This window comes from Miscanthus floridulus, chromosome 5 (assembly GCF_019320115.1).
Source record: "Miscanthus floridulus cultivar M001 chromosome 5, ASM1932011v1, whole genome shotgun sequence".
NCBI lineage: Eukaryota > Viridiplantae > Streptophyta > Magnoliopsida > Poales > Poaceae > Miscanthus > Miscanthus floridulus.
This window is the reverse complement of record NC_089584.1, coordinates 68,923,919-68,929,935: the sequence shown is the minus strand read 5'-3', so window position 1 is coordinate 68,929,935 and position 6,017 is coordinate 68,923,919. Positions and strand designations below refer to the sequence as shown.

Genomic DNA, 6,017 nt, shown 5'->3' with positions numbered 1-6,017 from the left:
TTGGTGGGCTCATGTTAATGTTCATTAATCTAGCATACGATTGTCATCTGCATATGCATGTCCCTCTCGTGCAATAGAAGGGGAAAGACCAGGATGATATTTCTATGCAAGAATCTTGAGAAGGCAAGTTGATGGCACGTATCGACATGTCATTGAGATTTCAAGCGCCGTATTCTCGGTCAATTGCGTGCTTGTAGCCCCAACTCGCCATTTGGTGGGCTCGGAGGCAGCATAAGCATGTCCTTGCAGCGTGATAGCTGCACGGCTCACCTTTCAGCATTGCGTGTTGTGCGGTGCAGTGCAATAAAACCTCTAGTGAGACGACTGCTCAGGACTCAATTAAGGTAGAAGCGAACACATCTACAACGGGCCCTACATGCCAGCCACAGACACAGACACAGGAAGATGATTCCACCAGTGTGTGTGGCGGCGACCATTTCCTCCTCGCGGACGGGATCAGGAATTCGGGATTGCTTGCGAGATTCCTCCACTTGACTGCCGAGACTGGCCAGCGATCTCCAATCCACCAAATGACGGCAACTGACAACGACACGGTTTGAAGAAAGAGCGAAAGAAACTTGGATGGTAACGCCGCTTACTGATAGTTGATGAAATGAGAGCCGTCATTCGGGAGAAGAAAAATACGTTGTGCCAAAATAAAGTCGGCGAGCTGTCACGGGCCCAATCGTTGATCGCGATAGCCCGCCTTGGCCCCACTTTCCTGTGTGTTGTGCTGGTCCTCACCTCCAAACCTGTCCTAATTTTCTTTTTGGTGATTTGTACGCTCTGACAACGATGCCTTCGCTCTAGTTTATCTTTATCAGGGGCACACAAGTCACCAAATGTCCACTGGCTGATTAAATACGTAGCAGAGTAAACTTCTGGTTATCAGTGGGTTGAGTGAAGAAGGGTGCCAAGTAGTAAAGGTCCAACAAATGGGGAAAACAAATTGTCAACAAGGGACTCAAACATGATCTGCTCCAGAATTTCGAAAGGTGGTTTCCTCAAACCATTATCACAAGAATTCCACTGAATTTCAGCCCCGTTGCCTCCATGTTTATAAATTTCAATGCTTCCAGGTTTATTCTTTCCTTCCATTTTGTTCCTGAGGTCGTCAGGGGCTGGGTCTCTCAGAGTTAAATTTAACTGCACAGACCAAACAATAGCAAAAAAAGAAATTGACATGCACCATATAATTTCAGGGGAAAAAATGTGGGTCCTCTAAATTTTGTTAGCTTGATTTTCTTATCGTGCAGCTCATATGTGCTGCTTGATTTTTTTTGGAACAGAATGACTACAGCATAGGAAAATTGATAGGAACCCATTATGATATGCTTTGGTACCTGAAAGTCTTGTCGCCTGGAACAAGGGAAAACATGTCCCACTCAATGAATATAGCCGAGTATGACAACTTTCTGCACTGCAAAAATGTTTGGATGCAATGAACCCCCTTCGGTGCTACATGCGACGAAGAGGACCGCATGCTACCAGGTTTCATCAACAATTCAAGGAGATAAAAGGACAAATAGATGGGCACATAATTATGAAGGCTAGACATGCAACAAGATTCTGCAAAACTGGTCAAAACTGTACGCGAAGGAATCTTATGTGTTCGAATATATGTGGACTCAAAACTTATTGGACGATATTTATTGAAAAGATCCTGCGGCTGGTGGTGGTTAGTGTATGTTCAATCATAGAGTCCTCACCATTCAGCTAAGCTCAAACCAAATATCTCAAAGACAAAAGTGACGCCTAGCATAAGAAAAATACTCAGGCTCTCTGCCTCAAAGCTAAAATATTGTACAGCAGCTATCTGTTCATGTCACTGTTTATCAGTCCGTACCATAGACGCAACTCTAAAAAGGACATCCTATATAACCATCAGCAAATAATTTTTGTCAGACTAAAGCACGATTCTTTCTCCAAGTTCACCTCAACACTGGCACCAATTTAGTGATGAAGACAAATAACTTCAAGCCTTTCAATAGAGATAACAGATAAACATTGAATGTCTCAGCATGGCTATAATTTACCTGGGCTGCAAAAGAAAAGGAGTTTCAGAGGCTAGTTCGTAGCTTCACATGACAATCCTGCAATAACAGGGCTGTAATAACAATTCATCCTCTAAAAAGGATACAAAACTGTTCCAAACTTTGTTGCATAACGGCATAATAGTATGTTATCCAGTTTTCCTAAAAAGAAAACAGGTTACAAACATATTTCCTCACTTTTTTAGGACAAAAAAACCACATGTCGATACCCTGCCCGTATGTACAAAATCAATCTTCAAAGCAACCTCTTTTCTTCAAACTAATTAAGTAATCCCTCTGTTTTTAAAATATACGACGTTTAGGACAAGCTAATTAGTTCATTTTTATATATTTGTAAACAGACAGAACACTAGTTTAATAATGGATCGCAGCTTGTGCTGCTTACAATCAGAATTTATAGTTCTGAAAAATATCGTGCAATTATTAACTATTTAATATTAGCTGACATAGCTTCCCGTGAGATGCAATCTATGCAGGAACTGGTCTTTTACTTCGCAAAAACACAGTGCATTTGATCGGTGCAGCACATGTTCCTTTCTTTGGAATTTTGGATGGCCAAGATGTTTATTTTCTTCTATCCTTCATTTGTCTTTTGATTCTTATTATTCTTTTTTAGGAATATGTGTGTGCTTTTATCAACCTTTCATTGGGATATGATTGGCCAGTGCAACAAGGCAGCAAGCAGATGACAGGTCATGTTCAGAATAAAGTGTGTTTCAGAGTTTGATCAAAGCATGCTTATTTGGTTTCAGTTCAAAAAGTTTAGTGCTTGTATAGTAAAAAAACTACTTTTCACTGCATTGGAACGTCTGGTAACCCTTCTTACATTCATTGCTCAGGAAACTGTTAAGTGCATGTTCAAGACGCACACAATAACTTGTACAATTGTCAACAAAATTAAATCTGTATGCTGCTGTCTAGGTACAGTGACCTAAACCAGGTTGAATGTCATATGCAAAATCCTCCAAAATCAAATCAAATTGTCTCTGACTTAGCTGTATGGAAATGTATTGAAAACTTACTGTAAGCCTCCAGACAACACATAATCTGACACACATATCATTGCAAGCATGGTGGTAATCCACTCCCAGCTGTACTGCTACTGGAAGAAGTATGTCTCCAGTGAAAGTTCCTGGCCACAACAGACATTACGTAAGTTTAGCCATGATATGTTAGAGAACTCAAGTGGATTCAACATATACCACATACCATAATCTGAAATCCTAATAAAAGTTGGTTTGCAGCCTAGGCATATCTGCACATGAGGGTGATAACTGATATCTTGTCTCTTACTGATACCTCAGAGCACAGTAAATTGATCCTCAAACAATCATGGCTTATCAAAGGAGGTACCTGGATGGATATGAACAGCTTATATATACAGAATCTTTCCTTTATCATTTTTTGTGTCTTTGGCCAATAGTCCTTGATGCTGTCTGCTGCTTAGAAAGGATTTCTGCTATAATTTGTTTTTGGCCAAAAAGTTGTGCACTTCAAAAGCAAGTTCCTTGATGACGAGTCTACAGAATAGCCTTGCCCAATCATCCAGTCCAAGAGGCACAGCAGCAGCTGCTTCTTATCAGGCTTCCGGATGTATCTCTTGATTGCTCTCCCAAAGATGTCCTGCAAATGCAATGGTTGTGTTCAGTGTTGGAGGGAAGTTTAAGTTAGCATGCTTGCTATAGCTGTTCATATGTGGGGAAAGGACACGCCTGACAAAGCCTGGTACTGCCCAAGCCAATCCCGAAGTCCAAAAGCTTGACAGTATCAGGCCCAAATCAGGACCAGGGGAATATGACACCCAAAGCATGAACAAGAAAATTTTGCAGTGGACAAGACCAGCGATTCTGGGAGTAAGAAGATTATCACAAAATTATCATGAAAATGAGGCTTCAGGTATGAGCACATAACAAGATTTAGTGAAGAAATCAAATTCAACAAAATACAGAGTAATAGATCTATCACAACAGTTCATATCAGACTGGTAGTAGAAATAAAATTGCACCATCATAAAAATTTTCCTCAAAAGCTAATAACTGCATTTCTACTGTCAGGAACGCATCGGAAAAGAAAGCCATCATCAATCTCTCTTGTCCAAAATTAAGATTGTTTATTCTATTGAAGAAATGAAACAAAATAAGTACAGAATACAACATGCAAAGTCTAAACCAGCCACACGTTTTTCTAGATCATATAAGAAATCAGAACAAGATGATTTTAGGCAGGAAGCAGCAGCACAGGGAATGCCCATAAGGCCAGCAGACTTGTGGTCACAGGAAAAGAATTCAGTCCGAGCCACTAGATTGTGGTGGGCCTTCACAGCGTTTGACGATATCCTCTCTGGTCATCAATTTGGCCCCGGTCATAAAGGAGCCATGGCGGCCAAGAGAGCAGATAGGAGGATTCTTCCATCTAGATTATGAAATGCAGATTCAACTTTGGATATGGAATGTGGATCTGCCGATATGGGAAATGACACTAAAATATGGCAGCTGCAACTAACTGTACCTTCACTAAAAGTTTCACTAACCTATTTAGTCTACTACAATTAAATCCTCAGCTTCACCTGGAAACTTATACAGGCCCAAAACAAGTTTCCAACTGGTCCTGATGAACACAATTAGCCTGGGAGAAAAAGGTATAGGCCGGCTGTTGATCAACCAGTAAATGCAAGCTACCAGAAGAAAACCAAAAAAGAGAACATGTACTGAACATTGTGGTGAAGTCTATAGAAACAAATTCTTATGTATGATATTTTAGAAAGAGGTAGCAAGCAAATTCTTAGTCATCATTGTTTTCAGCCAAACCCAACGCGCGCCAGTTGTTCTCAAAACCACCTAGTTACTTGCAAGTGGCATGCTAATGTTTTTTAATCCTGGTTCTGAGATCTTATTACTCTGGTTTCTTAGACCCCCATTCGCAGCAACCTTATGAACATGTCAGTGCCAGAGCAACAATGATATCACTAAGCCTGATTAAGTTGAGAATATAGGAAGTCTTGTAGTTACTTTAGTTTCTGCAGTAGAAACTTGGGGATACTGCTCCATTCCCACAGATAAAGATCTGCTGAAAGCAGGTTGCAGAAACACGTAAAAACCACTTCAGCGCCAGAGTGACACCGTTTCATCATTTCTTACGTATATAGGCATTTTATTACAAACAAGGCACCCAAAAACAAGTTTTCTTTTTAAAAAAATGAAACTCAAATCCAATGGATACGGTCCAGTTATCGCTAATTGCCATGGAAGTGCCTTTGCCGCACTGAAAAAGTTTCATAAGTCTGATAAAAGTTAAAGGAAGATAGATTGTATGTAAACAAGAATCCTGAGTTCAGACATATGAGTTAGAAATAAATATTGGAGTTCACATGTTTGTGCAGGCGCTCACTACTCAGAAGTCAAGACTGGAAATGTGCAAGGTTTAACCATTACATTTATCAATCCATGAACATCAGAAGATATAGTACCATGGTAATTACACGCTTGACATGTACTCCCTCCATCCGCAAAAGAATACAATTATAGGAAACGTGCCAGTCAAACTAGCTTAAGTTTGACCAAGCTTAGAGTAAATAGTATTAGCATTTATGTCTCTAAATAAATTTATTATGAATATATATTCTATAATAATAACTAATCTAATGATACTTATTTTGTTTTACGAGTGATAGTACATTTTCATATAATTCCGGTCAAAGTTTAGATTGTTTGACTCCTCAAAATACGAGAATTGCATCCTTTTGTGGATGGAGGGAGTAATTGTGATTTTAGAGTATCCGATGGCATAAGCCTCTAGTTAACTTATTTTTTTTGTTTTTTAGTATAGTTCAGAGTTTCAGAACAAACCAGCTAGTATGATTACACCATTTTGAAATCTGCATTAAATTTAAAACAGGTATCAAAGGGCACTACAGGTACAGAACCAGAACCATCACCTGGCTGATACGCCACCCGGAGCGGTTTA

At 39.8% G+C, this 6,017-nt stretch overlaps 1 long non-coding RNA gene across 3 annotated transcripts; it reads right to left on the bottom strand.

Annotated features, from left to right (window-relative positions):
- Window positions 1-2,861: 2,861 nt before the first annotated feature.
- Window positions 2,862-6,017, bottom strand: LOC136450045 (uncharacterized). 3 transcript variants are annotated; one of them, XR_010758245.1, is made up of 4 exons: window positions 5,989-6,017; window positions 3,767-3,901; window positions 3,264-3,677; window positions 2,862-3,186 (listed from the first exon to the last, which is right to left on the bottom strand). It is a non-coding gene; the product is annotated as an uncharacterized lncRNA (long non-coding RNA). The 3 variants fall into 3 exon arrangements; XR_010758243.1 differs by lacking the exon at window positions 3,767-3,901; XR_010758244.1 differs by lacking the exon at window positions 5,989-6,017 and having other exon boundaries at window positions 3,767-4,032.